Here is an 18987-nt window from a genome sequence, read left to right as displayed (position 1 = left end):
AAGGCAACTATTTGTCATTCTAATGCCATTATTTTTTAGGAAAGGGAAGAAAAGCCAACACAAAGTAATTTTTCTCCCTGGAAACCAAAAGAACTGGGTCTAAAAAAGAAGTTGCAGGTCAAAGCAAGTGTCAGAGGAGAGAAAAAGGCTCAGTTTGCAGCAGCTGTGAAAGGAAAAGATTAAATGGCATCTGATCGATTCAGAGCACCCATGCCTGGAATGCCTGATTAACCTGACTGGAACAGAAAGCATCCAGAAAGAGGGAGGATGGGGCAGGAAAGGAACTAGACATTGTACGTTTTGTTCTTTCTTTTCTTGGGCACAGAAGCAAGGTTTCCCTCTCAGGAGCATGGTATAAAGGTATAAAGTGCAGTCTCTCTGCACTCAGGTTAGGAAAAAATAAAAAAACGGTTAGTTGAGTAATGAATTCCTCTATTCCTGTCACAGACAGGAAAAGTTCTTTTGGACATTTACTTGATTGCTATTGCACATTACACCTAGCTGCAAAAACACGGTCCTCTGTCACCTCTTTTAGACCACTGTATATATTTAATTTCAAACAATCCACTTGTGCAGCAGGTTATTCCTGCTGTATTAGTCTGAAGACATATTGCTTGAATCATAAAGTTAAAACATCAATCATTCTACCCCTGCACATAATAAAAGACATGGAAGGCGTAGCCATCCTTTCAAACATTCACCAAAGTGAGGTCTGTATTTACTGCTGTTGATGAAGTTCTGTACTTGGGATTCATAACTAAATTATTAATTTGTTTAACTTGAAGCCAAAAAGGCGCATAAAGCTTCCTACATACATTTCAGGCTTTACATGATCAAAGACCCTTTATGAGTCCTTTTTCCATTCAGATATCACCCTGTAATAGAATATTAAAAAAATAATAATAATAAAATTCAAACAGTCTTTCTAGAAAAAGTGCAGATGGCAGGTTTACTCAATAGCTGTTCAGAACAGTAAAATTCATCTTTGGCTTTTCAAAAAATAAATACTTAATCAAAAGGAATTTTCTCTCTCTGACACCTTTCACATTTGACTGTCCAAGTATTCCTACAAGTGTACATACATCCAGATTTTTTTTTAATGTCAGCAAATGAAACAGAAGCAAAAAAATAAACAGATTATGGAGGAACTGGGATACAAGATAAAAGGATGTGCAAACTCTTTATATCTTTCTGGATCTGTACCTATGAATGGGAGTAGCTCCAACAAGCAGTGCCAGTTAATACAGGATTTTAAGCTGATGGAACTTGGAAGCAAACAGAAAATGTTTCAAGGTTGATACAGCTTATAATGGTGGGGGTATTTATCTTCCCCAGGATGGCTTGTGTTGTGTGCCAGGTCTTGAATCTTCCTTTTAATTACTTGCTGACTGAGTGCACAAAACACACTGGTCACAATCCAAGTCTTGCAGGTTGTGATTTACTCTGCTTTGGAGTAAACGCACCATACCAGGCCATTAGATAAATCATCCATACCAATTTCTCAGACTGTGAGTCAATTATTTGGATTACTGCCAGTTCAGAAATGCCCTGAACTTGTGTGTGCTAAAACTAGTCATGGGAAGTTGTTCAGAGGAGTTCCAGAATTTTCTAAAATTATCAGGACCAGAATTAAAAGGTCCCATTTCATTTAAGAACTGCCTTTGTGTCCCTTTCTGAAAATGAAATTTAAGAAAAATCCACACTTTATAAATACCTGATTGCAAAACATTTACAAGAAACATTTGCTACTCATAAGGCACCTATCTTCCTTCTCATGATAGATGTCACCATCCTTACTGCAAACGAGATTGTCTGCCACACCAGACATTAAAACCAATCAATGCATCATAGTTTGGCCCTTTGGAGATGTCATGTAATCAAAGCTTTCTTAAATTTATTATTTTTTTAATGACTTTAATTTTCTTCATGTACAGAAATTAAAAATCTGATTTTTCAAAGTGCAGAGTAACTTGCCGCTCCCACAGGAGCGCTTACATATATTGATAGGGAACCCTCAGTATAAGGCAGCTAATAATACAAACCAATAAAAACCATCATCTCCAGGACCTAATGAAAACATACTGACTTCTACTGTAGGAGAAAGTGTTGGATTAAGATTAGATTTTGGGAACAGAACTTCAAACAGAAAGATTTCCCCCCCCCCCCCGGTCAAATAAACATTTAACTTTCCACATAGAGAAGTTACTGTCAAAAATTACTGTTCAGAGTTAGTCAGCTAAGTATCAGATTCGAATTTACAAGCACTGTGTGTCCAGAATTGGAACAGCAAGAACAAGCAATTGTCTTGCCTAAATAAATGGGTAACTGAATTTAAAATTGTCATACCATTATTGTTTCAACTTCACTTCTTGCTAACATCACATCTAATTTTATTTCTTAGTAATGACTTTGTAGAAGGACTGTGGAAATCTGTGGTAATTGCTATAGATTCAACCATACTAACTTTATTAAATAGTGGAAGTTCTTCTCTTTTTTGTAGGTAGTTTATTTGGAGTGAAGAGAGATGCCAATCACTTCAGACAGAGAATATTGAATATTCATGAACTTCTATAAAAGAAATTCTGAAAAAGAAAATATTCAGGGAATTTCTAAATTTTTAAGTAAATGCATAATCACAGAATCACAGAATCACAGAACTGTAGGGGTTGGAAGGGACCTCCAGAGATCATCGAGTCCAACCCCCCTGCCAAAGCAGGTTCCCTACACCAGGTAATAATAAATTTCTTCCTTGTTAATCATCATTTTGTTGGCTTGATTGCTATTGGAGAAGGGAAGGAGATAGACAATTTACACATGCCTACACAAATTACTTAGACTGTAAAAAGAAATCCGGGATTATTTCATGTGGCTAGATAACTGCAAGTGTTCAAATCATCTTTGGAGAATAAAAGTGAATGAACTTACTGCAAACAGATCATTTATTTCTCTAAAAAAAAAAAAAGAAAAAACAAAGAAAAAAGAAAGAAAAAAGAAAAAAAAAGACGAAAAAAAAACCCAGAACTTTGAAAATATCAAATGGTATTCAGTAAAAAAAAATAGAACTTCAGAAGGTATGGAACAATAATAGAGATATGAAGTATTTCTGGAGGCACAAAAAAGTCAAACTTGCAACAGAAAAACAGAACTAGTCTTTACTGTATCTTTAACTAATATAAGCGGTAGTTTTAATTGCAACTATATTCTCAATAGAAAGTCATGCACTGGGGAGAATTCAGTAAATCAGCATTCAGACAGTGTTCATCAGCACAACCGCGGTCCTCTTGTATGTGACTTTTTAAAGGAGAAACTACAAACAGATTACTTTATTTTTTTTTTTTTTTTAAACAGAGCACCACATTTTTGTATTATTTCCCCTGCATACCAGGAAAAAAAAGACTGTATCACAAAAGCCTTGATCTAAAAGCTATGATAAGCTACAACACAAGGAGATGAACAAAGTAAAAACAAACAAACAAACAAAACAACAAAAAAAAAAACATTAAAAAACATTTAAATAACAAATGTTTCATTTACTTCACAGTAACCAAGTATAAATGGACTTTGGCTTAATTTCTGCCTGAAAATAATAAAAGTCCCAGCAATGTGGGACTGAGCAATACAGGAGCTAAGATTATTTTTGTATACTACAAGAATCCTGAGGGATGTAGATCCTGATTGGATTCCATTATTGCTGACATTTCACAAACCCATTAAAAAGAGAGAGCTCTTATTCCTAGCACTTACAGTCATCTACTAACTAAATCCACTTACAGGAGTAAAAATTTAGAACAAGATGAGGATAGGAAGGCTGTGAATGCATTTGAGCTGTAATATAACAGCTAAAATATACGGGAATATATATTTATGCTTGTGTGCCTGCATGTATAAGTATATATATGCACACCCATACAAGCACAAAAGCATGCACAAAACCACCAGCCATAGGTTAATCATTTATTTCCCCATTGCCTCTGATGAAGGATTGGAATCGAGAACGTGAAACCATTAGTACTCAGCAAGACCATTTATCTCAAACAGAGGAAAAACACAAGACTGATCAGATGATGAACCAAGTCTAAAGTGAGAACTGACAGAGAATATGAGCAGAGGAAAGAAAGGAGGAGTTTTCAAGAACTAGCAGGAAATAGTGTGGCATGAAAATAGTAATTTCCTCTGAAATATACTTCTGATCTACAGCAAATGTTAACTGATATTCGTAGAATGCTTGAAGCTGGCAGGGTCCTTTGCATCTGTCTGGCCCAGACCCTCCTCCAGCAGGGACACCGAGTGCAGGGGGCTCAGAACCACAGCCAGGCAGCTTCTGGAGATCTCTAAGGAGGAGACACTACAGCCCCTGGGCAATCTGTGACAGTGCTCTGTCACCCACACAGCACAGAATTGCTTCCTGATGTTCAGAGGGAGCTTCCTGTGTGCCAGCTTGTGCCCACCGCCTCTTGTCCTGGTGCTGGGCATCACTGAGCAGAGCCTGGCTCCATATGTGTATACACACACACACACACACATATATACATATTTGTATACATAGTATATAGATAAATATGTATATAGTATACATACATATATAGTATATATGCATATATAGTGTATATATTATATATATATATATGTACACATATAATGTATAATTGATGAGACTTCTCCAGGCTGAACAGTTCCAGCTCTCTCAGCCTCTCCTTGTATGAAAGGTACTTCAGTCCTATTATCATTTTCACACCACTTCAGTCATGCGATTCTTCAAGTCATTACTGTTTATTTTTAAGTTTTACTGTACTCTTAAAAAAAATCTGGGATATTTTTCCGTCTTCTTTCTTCTTTTGAAAACTGAAGCTCTCTGGCAAGGCAAATTGCTATGCTATTTTCCAGTTATATGGTCAAGGAAACTATCTTAGATTACAGACATTCTGAAGCTTTTTTGTTTTATGATACACAACATCCATCCAAAACTGACTAGAAATAGGCTATGAAATACAATTATTCCAGTTTTCCCTCTTCAAAGCTCTGGTCATAAACCAGTGCACATATATGAGCTCAAGCACATCTTACTGCAGAGTGAGGAGGAGCTGGAGCTTAGATTTGCATCCAGAAACTACAACAGAAACAGCTGATAGGAGTTTCATTTCATTTGCAATGCATTCCCACATGAGCTCTGTGTAGAGTAATGTTGCATGACATTTTAAGATCACTGTGAATCTCTGAATCAGACCAGAGCATTCAGGAAAAGAACTGAGACTCAAAAGAAAGAAAAGCCAGATTTATTTTCTCCTCCTATAGTGATAACTTTATATTGCTGATACCACTTTTCAAAAGCAGCGAGTCCAGCCTCTTGTCCTGAGCCTTCAGACAATATTTTCTGGAAACAAAACATTGTTTTGCTACATTTTTAAATAAAATGTAATTCCAAGAAGAAACAAAAGACTTAAAATTTTCTGCTCATGAATTCCTATGGTAACAGGATTTAAGTCTTGAACACATTTGATAGTTTCTCAGTATAACATATCTCACCTAAGAGCATAACAATTCTGACTAACACCCATCAACAAAGCAAATAATACTAGCCTTCAAAGTGAATATTCAAAGCCTGTAAAAAGTTTTAATGAGAACATTATTAGTCATCCTTCATAAATCCTTCAAAAAGCTTAAGAAAAAGAACTCATAAAGAAAGCGTTGTTTACACACTATCACTATGAACAGTTGGATCTACATTTGAGGTTATAACATTTGAATACAAACAGAAAATACGACAACTGCTGTTTTTCATCCCTCATAGCTGCAGTAACTCAGAATAAAGAGTTAAATCAATCTGCTACATCCAGCAGCTCTAGAGACAAATGGATGAGTGGGCTATCATGATAGAATAGGCTGCATGTATTTAATTTCTGCACTGATGATTGTGACCCTCCAACAAATGCTCTGTAATCAGAGTCCTGCGAGCTGCAACAAAGGAATGCTGGCATTCAACTGTTTCCTTACAAACTAATAATTCTTAATGGTGCAACCCTGCTGTTATCAAAAGCTTTAAATCCCTTTTGCATCTAGAGAAGAAGTCATGACAATCAAACATTCCAGCATTGAATACAGGTGCAGATTTACATGGGGTTGAATTGCATTTGGCTCCTTGCAAAGCCAATAGGGACAGTAACTTAAGAATGGGACATACAGCAGTCTGACCAGGGTCAAGGATGCCCTACTGGGGCATCTGTAAGAAAACTCAGGGTGCCCATGGGAAACAGTTTCAAAATCTGATATACTTAAATTAACACACACAAGAAGACTTTAGCTATGTACATCCTGGGGCTAAAGAGGAAGTACACACATCAGCATCGTAAAGTATTTAATGAATTCAGGCAGGATACAGTAGACAAGGGGTCAGCTCTTTCCTCTGAGGGCTTGTAAGCAATGTACCACTTCCTGGGCAGTTCTCTAAACTCAGTAGAGCATAACTAGCCAGAGCTGAAGGGAAAAGCATTTCTCATTCCTCCTGCCAGCCACAAGTCACCAGACAGCAAAATATTAAATACAGAAAGCTAACAAAACAGCTAAAAGGCATTTTTAAGCCTTATGGATTCTTGGAATCTGATCACAGAGAGTTTCAGAACAGGTCACCAACAACTGTTTTATCCCAAGGCATATTTTATTGCCAGCACAAGTTTTATTGCATAATCATAGCAAGTTATGTTTTATTGCACAGATGAGGTATATTCCATTGCCAGTCAGTCCATATGTTTGCAATAAGATCAGTTTCTTTTGGTCTTTCACAGGTATCAGACCTCTCAGAAATTAATAACTCAATTTCATTTGCCCTGGTTTTACCTGGGATAGAGTTAGTTTTCTGCATAAGAGGCTCATATCATGATACATTTTCAATTTCTGCTGAAAAAATTGTTAAAAATAAACCACTGATTTAGTTGCTACTGAGCAGTGCTCACACTAAGTCAAAAACTTTTCAGCTTCTTGTGCTGTCCTACCAGGGACAGAACCAGGACAGCTGACCTAAACTGGCCAATGGGATATTTCATACCATATGGTGTCATGCAGAAATATAAAACTGAGGGGAAAAAAGGAGGTTCACTCACAGTGACTGTGGTTATGTTCCCAAAAAAACATTAAATTTGATGGAATCCTGTTTTCCCAGAAGTGGCTGAACCTTCCCACCAATGGAAAGTAATAGTTTTGCTTTGGTTGGAGGCACTGCATTATTTTGCCTGTTAAACTATCTTCATCTCAAGCCACATCTTCTCGTTTTGGCTCTTCTCATTTTTTACCCTTTTTATCTCACTATAGAAGGGTGAGGCAGTAAGTAAGCACAGCTCCTAGCTGTGGTGAACCCACTGTGACTAGGCTAGAAAATGGCCTACATGGCTGGGGGCTCTACTAAGAGAAGCAAGTGTTAACCTCTCACTTAGTGACTGTTTTGGTAGTGTAGAATAATTTCAGATTAGTAGAGGCTGAAAATCAGGCTTAGACTGCCACCAGCCTGAAAGACAAAACACACAGTTGAGACATCTGAAGACAACGCTATGGTTAAATAGGTCCAAAAGGAAATCCAGAAATAAATCTTCCAGGTGAGAGTTTCACCTAAAATCATACCCAACCCACATCCTTACATATCTATTTTGCCAATTACTATTATTCTTGTCTAAATAATAGATGAAGTTATAATAACCTTCTTCTATCTGGGCTGTAAACCAACCAAACACCACGTGGCTGCATTGGAATGGCATTTAATCCAAGTCAGCAAAAACAGGGAGATTAAGGAAGGAAAAGAAAAAGAAAATGCAAGCTTTCCATCACAATTTAGGAAGTACTGAAGACCACCAGGCAGACCAGAGGAATTAGAATTTTTAATTTTTGTTATCTTTTGAAATATTCCAAAGTATTCAATCTAGTAATAATTAAAATGCTGTCAGGGGGGAGGGGGCAGAAATACAATTCTTCATCAGTCTTGAAAGAGGTAACCTAGTATTTTTTACTCTTGAGTAGAAGAAAATACAAAGAGGAATATTCTCCTATAATTCATTCACATAAATCAGAAAAAAGTTGGTTGAAAACATGAAAGTAAGAGGTAAACTTGAACACAGGTGATTATGAACTAATACTGCTGATGCATCATTAGTTAGGTAAAGAAATGAGAGCACAGAATTTAAGAAAGAAGTCTTCAAAAATTTGCTCGCTAGCATAGTCAGGAGACAAGGGTAAGCTTATGGCAGGAAAGGGAGAGATTTTCCAATTCTTAAAGAATGATATTAAGAGCACAGATAAAAAGGATTCTTCCACAGATAAAAGGCAAGAAGTCATGATGCGTTTAGCAGCTTAAAATTTGAAATAGAAGAACATTACAAAAATGCAAAGCAGAAAAATCAGGGCAGAATGAGACAGATGTTGTCCTTTGCTGATAAAAATGAGTAAGAATTTTTTGTATCCACAACAGCAAGAATCCTGGCTGGAAATAGAGAGAAAAGACAAGACCCCGTGAACCACTGGATATTGAGAAGATTAGAAAGCATTACTAAACCTACCCCTTAGTTTTTATCTCCTCCGTTGGGTTTTCAGGATCCTAGAGTCAATATTCAACCTGTGCAGAATAAGTCAAATCAGCTGCATTTTCCTTTACAGCATTTTTCCACTTTTTCCACTTTTTTTTTTTTAACTTCTTGTTACTAGTGCTACAATGTGAAAACAAGAACACACATGCTCTTTAACATAGGAATGGGAAGTTGCAGCTTATTCTCACATCTTGGTTTTTTGCTAAATTATTTGCTTACCTTCAGAAATTCTGTTCCAAATCAATTAGCAATACGACCCATTTAGAAAACATTGGCACACACACAAAAAAGAACAATGTAATTCCTGATGATCATAGCAATGCATGTTAATTATCTTTCAAACTCTGAGTAGCAGAGGAGTCCCCCTTCATTTTCTTACCGATGCTTATAGGACTACCTTTCACTGAAATCCTTTCCTTTCTGAATCTCATTCCGCATCCCTTTTTAGCCCTCAACTCAGGCATTACATCTTCATTTTATGCACTCTAGCAGCTGACTAAATTTCTGCTTCTGTTGTCCAAGGACATAAAAAGGACAGACCAAACACTTATAAGAAAAGAAGATCTGAAATTTTCTGTACTACACATTTTTCCTCATTGGGAATACTTCATCAAAATAAACACAACTTGCAAGCTGTTTGGCAATACTCTTATTAGCCTTTTTCTTTATCCCATAGTATCTTAATAAAGTGAAAAAAAAAGCGCAGGAATATAAAATAGAAGGTAAGTAGAAACTCAGCCGAAAAATCGAGGGCTTAATAAAGACTGTAGTGCTTATTCCCTTCACTTGATGAATGTCCTGTTTTTAACATAATTGTACAAAGGCATAGGCAAAGTCAAAGAATCCACAGAGGGGCAATAAGAACACAATGAGATTCAAAAAATCATACTACAAGGCAGGACTATAGGAAATCCATTTTCTAAAATAAATAAAGACCAAATCAGGAAGCAAAAAGAAGAGAACAGTCCTTTACAGCAAATAATGATTACTAAGGAAACAGTGAGCAAGTATTTTCCATATCAACAGACCAAAAAGATGTCAGCTTAATTTGCAGAAAAGCACTTTGATTAACTCTGTCTGAAAGGATAATAGACACTGAGAGAGACTATCTACAGCTAGCTTGGAATTGATTCAAAATCTTTAGCAGATATGATATAATACTGCACAAATAGTTGTCTAGTATTCTAAGTTGTCCCAATTGGTCCACATGACCAGCTGAAATTTCTTACAGCCCTGTTTTTGGGGGATTATGGTCTGAAACCTTTCAGAAGAAAGGATTTCACAAACAGCCAGAATAGAAACTAACCATTCCTATATATCTATATATATAGACCAGAAAATGTCCTTAAATACTTCATCTATTAGACCTTACTACATACGTACTTTACACCTGCAAAATCTGAGATATTCAATGCTTTTTCCAAACGCAATGGTCAAACTTTCATATTGGAATGTATGGAAGCAATTAACATGCCTGATGGTAGCTATGAAGTACTTTGATAAATTCAGTTTCATGATATTTCCCCTCTGTTCCTTTGAGGGAAGCCAGCAGCCAGGATGACTCAGAAGAGTTGGGCAGAAGCCTCTTTTAAGTCCTCAGGGTGTCTCTCTGTAAAACAGCTGCCGTTAAGACATAAGCCATTACACACCATTACCTGCATGGAGAACATATGAGTATGAAATCCCCCCTCTCAGCCTTTTCTTCATCTGATTGAAGAGTCCCAGGTCTCTCTGCCTTTCCTCATACAGGAGTTGCTCCAGGCAAAAAAGAGCATGTTATCAGCTTGCCTTATAGAATATATTCAATCCAAGCTACAGCAAAACACTCCAAAAAACTAAAAAACGAAACACCAAACCTATATGTCACCAGTTCAGCAGCTAAAGTGGGTAAGATTAAGGCATGATAAGAGTTAGAGGTAGAGCAAGGGAAGGGATGAGAAACGAAGAAGCCCTTGGCAATCAGACTTCTCTAGGCAGCTTAAAGCTGATCAGAAAGCTCTGCCTTAGCTGAGTAAGTGCTGTCCAGATTGGCTAAGAGCATCACATCTACCCTGATAACTGAACCTGTAGGGTTGAAAAAGGACCTTCCTTATCTCTGCTAGAGCACATCAGTTCTTACAGATGTCTTTCTGGAGTCTTCCAAAAGATGGAAGATCTTTCTTCAGACAATCCCAATATGTCCTTAAAGGCAACTTGCTGGCTATCATGCAAATGGTGGCCACACTCATTCCCCAGCTCTTTCTTTCCACTTGCCATGCACCTTCCTGCTCCCTTGCCTCTGCCAGTCACAGCTCACTTTTGCTATTACAGCAGCAAATTAATCAGCTCAAGAACAGATAAGATGAGTACCAGATGCAGCAGAAATGCAGAGAGAGGGGCAGAAAAAAAGAATTGCCCCTTTTGGCAGCAGCTGCTATAGCAGTGCAGCATGACATTTTCATCCTCATCCTACTTCCTCCTTACCTAAGGGAAATGTGATTGTTCTTAATTCAAATAGCCACTGCTTCACTTCCTTAAATATATTTTTGTAATAAAAAAAAGAATCCTTCTTCAAGAATGGGAACTCCCTCCCTGTTTTTAATATCTTTCACTTCTAATAACACAAAGTATAATTAAATGCAAAATAATTTACATTCATCTTTATGTATCGCATCACCCTGCATGTTAATAAAACATAGAAGAGTCCACATTATGACAATTACACTTCTCTCCTAACTGAGATGAACCATAGCAAAACAGTAATTTCAACACCTGGGACCATAGTTTCCACCCCAGGAATTTTTTATAGTCAGATCAGCAGCATCACAGTAGAGTAGTGTTTCTCATGACGAAGAACTAATCAAATGAACATCTAAGAAGCGAACAGTAGGACTCATTACCTGCTCTTTAGGGAATAACACATTGGTAAATAGCTAAAAGTGCTTTATGAATAGTTAAAAACTAGATAAGGCTTTCTGGGGCCAGGAATTCCAGAGGTACTATGCCAATACCCCCACAGGAGCACATTAGATAGTTTTTCTCCTTCATATGGATGACAGTCAGTATAGGTGGCTACAAAGTAGGATTCTCTCCAGAACAGTGGGAACAAGAGGCGATAGCTGAATCCATTACACTACGGAGAATAGCTCTCATCCAGCAAGCAATTTAATAGTCAAGTCCAATATGTAAAGTTTTATAACTGCAATTGCTCACACAGGAGCATTACAGATTCAGAAGTACTGGCATATTTCAAAAAATAATGATGCTGCATGAACTGTGATAAAATGTATGGGAAATAAAAAAGTACATCCATCAATTTGCAGCATAATCTCTGCAGATGAAGAGCTGAAGATTTGCAAGAGAGACTCTAAGAACAGTTCTGGGAAGAGTCCAAATGACACATCCATGTCAGAGAGTAAAACAAGGCAATAGGTGTATGATTTGAGGATAAATTTGGCAACATTTTCACAGAAAATGGAGTTGGATTCCTCACAGCACTTTGAGATCATTTGCCCACAGAACTGGATTACAAGCCTGAAAAAGCAGTTAAAAACAACTTAAAAAAACAACACAGCAAATCAAAACCTAAAAAATTCCTCTTTGGAGAATAATGAGTTCAGCTTTGTGTTTAACCTAAGATAAACAGGTAATTTTACATAAGGCCCTAGAAAAAACAGATGGTGTAAGATTCAGAGTAACACTATCAGGAGCGACATGCCTGCATTTTGCAGAGATGAACTCTTCAGTTCACGGTGTCCCCATCGTATCAGACAATTCCACTGCTGCTAGGAAGATTTGTTCAGGCAGTAGCCTAAAAAAGGACACTAATACAGAAACATTTCTATTTAGAGTACATTTCTTAAGACAAATCCATGTATGCGAAGAACAGCCCTTCTCCACATTACTCATCCAGCCCAGCCACAGATTTGCCAAGTCTGAATGACGTACATATCACTGTGTCTTTGGCAGGAGACCTGGGAGCCTTACTGGGAACTGTGAAGACACATCCAGCAAGCCTGTCAAAACAGGGACTGTTCACACATAGCTAAGAGGATGAGACAGAACCATCCTCACATGACTCCTGCAGTTGCATTGGAAATCTGAGGAAACAGTTGAATGACATTAAAACAGCTCTCCATTCCACTGTAGGAGGATGCCAGCTTGTCAGGATGCTGATCTGAAGCTTTTTCTAAAGCAAAAGTGTACGTGCTTCACCTCAGGAAGAAGGCAGCATTCCTGTTAGCAGGATGCAGATTTCTACTGTTGCCACTTACAGCTGGCACCATTTGTCTGCTCAGCAGTCTTGCACATCTGTGCTGGACCCCACACATTACATGGGTAGCACTGGTCCTACAGCTTGATAAATCCTCCATTCATCAGGGTAACATAGTGAGATGAGGGATGAACCACGACAATTTTGTCCAATTACATTGCAATGCAGCTTTCTTCAATCCTATAGGACACAAATCACCACTCCCAGAATACCTCCAAGACCCCAAATTTTAATTTGCTGCCACCCAGGAGCTCCACCTCTGCAGTCAGAGCACCTCACCTGCTCTTATCTGTGCATACGCAGCAGAGCAATTGGCTACAGAAGCTGCATCTTTTGCTTTTTTCTCTCTGATGTCAACAGTTGTTTGATATCTGTATGTTCAACAGCAGGGGGATAAGAGTGCTTTCTGTCAGAACACAGTGATGAAGATTCCTTTGTAAAACAAAAAACAAATGCTTGTTCCATTCAAATTCAGCAATGCCATGGTTTACCTGTGCTGGAAAAGTATTGCAGCTAGTAAGGAATGTACAGTTCCTGTTGTATTTCAAACTTAATACAATCAGATGTTGGACACACCTGCAGAGAGTACTCATGAAGATGGAAAGGGTTTTCACTACAGATGTCCAGGAAACTTGGTAGCTCAAATCTAGCACTGTTGCTTGTTAGATGGCTCAAAGTTTAGACAGAGCTTGCTCAGACCAGGTTCTGACCACAGCTTTTTTATCAATCCTTGATATGAATTCAAAATAATTCAACTGTCAGGTCTAAATAAACTAGCTCCTGTCCAGCTTCCCCCAGACAAATAATTCTCACCTATAAAAGATGCAAAGTAATATTTCTAGATAAGTGGTACTAGCTGTCAATAATCAGGAAGGATCTGATTCCCATTCAGCAGAGAAGTTTCTTTGTAGATCAAAACCCAGGAAACTAAGTATGAGCCATTAGCTCCTGTCTGCCTCTAAGAGGGAAATAATTTTCTTTGCAATCTGGTTTTGTGTACAGCACCCAACAGCATTACCTGCCCCCACAGAGAGAAACAGTCTAGAGTGAAGCAGCACCTAACTTTTAGACATAAGGCTGTCTAAAACACAAGTAGTGTTGAGCCCCACAATGCAAATTAAGTTATTCTGTTATTCTGCATGTGGAAGAGTCTTTTCGCCTTGCCTTTGTCTCATCCAGGACAAGCTGCTGTTTCCTTCACAGTTTCCCTAGAGATGTCAGCATCTTCCAACAGATTGTCAAGCAGCATTTACATAGGCTTGAAAAAGCACAGGACTAGAAGTCACATATTAAAAACCTAAAAAAAAAAAAAAAAAAAATATTCTCTATCATTAAATTTCCTATAGATGTGATGGCTTTTGAGAAAGATGCAACCCAGCTTTTGAATACCAGCCTCTCCTGCATGTTATTCTACTCCCTACCAGAACAAGGGGCATGATTAGTGAAGCATGAAGACTTCAATAATAAATGCTTAGTCAAATATTAACATGTCAATAACGTATTTTCAAATATACAAAAATCTGTGGCCTGTTCAACTCCAATCATCAAAAGGTTTATTTTTTTAATTCCTTCATGAACTAGAAACACAGTATTGTGTTTGATGCACTTCGGAAAAATACAAAATCAAAGCAGCATATTCCTTTCACTTAAGATATGAAATCCAATAGGTATTTAGTAACAGCTGTAGTCCCCATTTCTTAAACTATGACCATGAAATAATCCTAACATTGGTATCTGTGCAACTTACAAGCCATACTTCTCTAGTCAAGGATATTAGAAAGGCTATCACTATTACTTCTTGATGTTTGTGGAAAAAAAAAAAAAAATGTAGTGCTTGCTACACTGAGTACTTGGTTAAATGAGAGTTCCTCTGGAATTCACATGTAATTATTGCAAGTGTGATGTTTCCATGAACTAGAAAGAGGTACTGAATTTGAAGAATCTAATTTTTAAGGCAAAGCAAGATGTTACACAGTCAAGCCTACACACCCCAACACAGAAAAACACTTCTCTTTAAAATAAATTTTTCTTCACTGATGTAAAAAATAATTTTCCATGCAAACTAGACACGTCCTATCAATATCTTGAACGTTTTTATTTGTAAGTAATGTAAGGTCAGCAAGCAATATGGATATGGACTTGCACTGCTCTAGCCTAACAGTTTAGAGAAGAATAAGTACAACTCCAAGAAATTCAAGACCCAAGCACTATCTTTAGATCACACACAGATAAAACATCAGAATTAAATGTCCTGGCCCAGCAATCTTTCAAGTGCTTAATAAAATAATTAAGCCTACATGCTGCAAGTTGTTTTTTTTCCCCTGTGTGGTGGAAATATATAAATATTGCAAAAATTCACATTAAATCCTTCTTCCTGTCCTAACTCTGAAATACTCCCAGCTGAGCTGATGCGATTCCAGCTTGTGGAAGTATTTTCAAACTCTGTAGAGCTCACAGTAATATCACAATTTATGTTTAAGCAGCAGAGAAAAAGAATAGCTACTAAATCGATCTATGCTTTATTTCCTCGATAGGAAGTTCAATACATTCTGGCAGAAAGCCCACAAACTTGAGTTACCGTAGGAACTACGCATATGTTGTGCTTTATGTTTGCTTTGAATGTTCACAGACCAGCCTTACAGAAGACACGTGGATTCTCACACTAAGGATTTTGAATTGCTTCAATTCAAAAATTGCTTGAATATTTTATGTTGTATGTTTCATAGACTGTCTGTGTATTCTCTGTTGAAAAAAGCAGAAATTATTACAACAAACAAAATTACAACTCAACCTTGATAGACTATTAGAAGGGAGGTCACCACATGCTATGCTAGGTGGTGAATGAAGGGAAAGGCTTAGCCAATCTGGGTGAGGCACGTCTAAGATCAGATCTCCAGAAACTAAGATTCTTCTCTCTAATCCCCTAAGGATATTACTCTTTTCTTAGAAGTGAATCTGAAAGAAACCTATGAAAGCAGATGTGTTAGATGTGCTTAAACTATTTTAAACAAAGAAGCTCCTCAGAGCTATATATTTGATAAAAGTGCTATCAGTCATGCAATGCTCCTGAGCAGGATAGGATGCTAAAATTAGCCCAGATTCCAGATAATTTATATAACAATCACAGCTTATTAAAGTTGGTCAAGAATTTGCCAGTTCTAAATAAGCCAATGAAACAAACTTAATTTAGAAACACAATTTCTTTCAATATTCAGGCTGTTATGTTACTTCAGTAAGTCTGTTTTCTGTGTTTTCATTACTTTTATGAGAACTGTGTTCAAAAAACACATTTACAGAAAAAATGGTTCATTCTTTGCTTCATCTATAAGAAAGCTGACTTTGAAGAAGTCTGTAGCAAAGTTCAGCTTTAACTATGATTTCAGGGAATCATAGAATCATTTGAGTTGGAATGAACCCTTAAAGATCATCTAGATCAATTCCCCTGCACTGAACAGGGACATTTACAGCTACATCAGGTTGCTCAGAGCTGCTTCCAGTCTGACCTTGAATTTCTCCAGGAACGGGGCATTCACCACCTTTCTGGGCAACCTGTTCCAGTACCTCACCACCCTTAACATAAATACATATGTACATATATTTGTTCTTATATCCAATCTAAATCTCCCCTCTTTTAGTTTGAAACCATTTTCCCCTGTCCTATCACAACAGACTCTCTGGTGCACAACAGGCTTTCTGGGCTGCAAGGGCACATTATTGCCTCATATCCAGCTTACCATCCACCAGTACTTCCCTCCAAGCCCTTCCAGCAGGAATGTGCTCCATCATTTCATCCCTCAGCTTGCACTGTTAGTGGTGGTTTGCCATGACCCATGCGCAAGACTTTGCACTTGAATTTGTTGGACCTCAGGAGGTTCACCTGGGCCCACTGCTTGAGCCATCCATCTGATGTGTCAACCACATCCCACAGCTTGGTGTCTGTCAGCTGTAAAACTTTCTGAGGGTGTATTTGGAGGCATTAAGGAGCATTGGTCCTGGTAGTGGCCTTGAGGAACATTGCTTGCCACTGATCTCCATCTGGAAATTTCACTCTAAGAGAGCCTGAAGAATGCTATAGCTTGCGTGTTTCAAATCATTTTAGACTTGAATTCATGAAGGGATGAATCATTTTTCCCCCTACTTAATGTCACAAGCTATGTTTTATTTCCTTTTCATACTGAGGCTTCACTGTCCTAGAGCTGTCAGAACAGGTTGAGCATCTACTTACATACAGACAAGTTACTATGTTCTATTCTCAACCTCTCAGTGTGTTTTTTAAACTTCAACTGTAACTATGCTTTGCATGCCAGTAGCCATCAGTATTTTTGGAATAATCAATTTAATAGTTTTTGCAGGTGGGCAAAGTTTCTTCAAATTCAGTTCTAAGCCACCATACCGTTCAGGAACTCGCACTGAGAAAGTCAGATAACAAAATAGCTATGAGCCCCAAGATACATTCTAAACAGTAGAAGACATCTCAAAAAATATTAATGGCTATGTCTACACTGACAGTTTATAAGCAAAGCAAGAGTACTGAAGGAGTTCATTAAACTATGACATTACCCAAGAATTAAGTGAATGTTTTGCGTATAATGATTATTACAGGTGCACTCCACCTACCAGATTTATTGTTTCAAGCACAAAACCTTAAGTTCATAGAATGGCTTCCCTTCCATAGAAGGGAACTTCTAACCCTGTACCATGGGCAAGGTTAACAACCACTAAATCAGGCACTAAATCTGTTTGCCCAGGGGCCCATCCAACCTGGCCTTAAACACCTCCCAGGATGGGGCATCCACAGCTTCTCTGGGCAGCCTGTTCCAATGCCTCACCACATCAAATCATTTGAGTTGGAATGAACTCTTAAAGATCACCTAGTCCAACTCCCCTGTACTGAACAGAGACATCTACAGCTACACCAGGTTGCTCAGAGCCCCCTCCAGCATGAATGTCTTCAGGGATAGGGCATCCACCACCTCTCTGGGCAACCTATTTCAGTGCCTCATCACCCTTAACATATATATATATGCATATATATATATAATTATATACACACACACACACACATTCAATCTAAATCTCCTTTCTTTAAGTTTGAAACCACTTTCCCCTATCCTATCACAACAGACTTCACTAAAGAATCTGTTCCCTTCTTTCTTACAGCCCTCCTACAGATACTGAAAAACCTCTATCAGGTCTCCCCAGCATAGACTCTTCTCCAGACTGAACAGCCCACCCTTGTAGGAGAATTGCTTCAGCCTTTGGATTGATTCTAAACATGTGCCAACAGGTCCATATCACTCCTGAGCTGAGGACTCCACATCTGTACACAGTACACCATGTGAAGTCTCATCAGTGGAGAACAAAGGGGCAGGATCACCTCCATCAACCTGCTGGCCATGCTTCTGATGCAGTCCAGGCTGGCTTTCCAGTTGGCTTTCTGAGATCATGGCACACAGTTGTCTTGTGTTCATCTTGCTCTCCACCAGTACCTGTTTTTGGCAGGGCTGTACTCAATTATTCCTTTCGTCCCTCATCTTATATTGGTAGTGGAGATTGCCACTACCAACGTGCAAGATCTTGCACTCTCAGACCCACTTCTTGAGCCTGTCCAGTATTGGAAGGCCACAATGGAGTCTCTTTGGAGCCCCCACAAGGCTGAACAAGCCCAGCTCCCTAAGCCTGTCTTTGTAGAAGAGCTGTTCCAGACCTCTGAACATCTTCAGAGCGCTCCTCTGGATCTGTTCAAATAGCTATCTTTCTTGTGCTGGGGGCCTCAGGCCAGGATGCAACCCTCTCAGTAAAGCTATGTGAGAGCAGAAAAGAGAGGGACAATTGCCTCCATTTTCCTGTTGGCCACTCCTCTTTTGATGCAGCCCAGGACATCATTGGCCTTATGGGCTGCAGGTGCACACTACTAGCTCATGTCCAGCTTTTCACCCACCAGAACCCCCAAGTCCTTCTCAGAAGGGCTGCTCTCAATGAGCTGTTCTGCTAGTCAGCACACATGCTTCGGATTTCTCCAATCCAAGAGCAACTGCTTGCACTTAGCCTTGTTGAACCTCAATTCATTTCATGTGGGCCTATTTCTCAAGCATACCCAGGGCCTTCTGGACAGCATCCCTTCTTCCTGTCATATTAACTGAGCCCACTCAGCTTGGACTCCTCAGCAAA

The sequence above is a fragment of the Tetrao urogallus genome (assembly GCF_951394365.1).
Source record: "Tetrao urogallus genome assembly, chromosome: 2".
NCBI classification, from domain to species: domain Eukaryota; kingdom Metazoa; phylum Chordata; class Aves; order Galliformes; family Phasianidae; genus Tetrao; species Tetrao urogallus.
Note: the sequence above shows the minus strand (reverse complement) of the source record.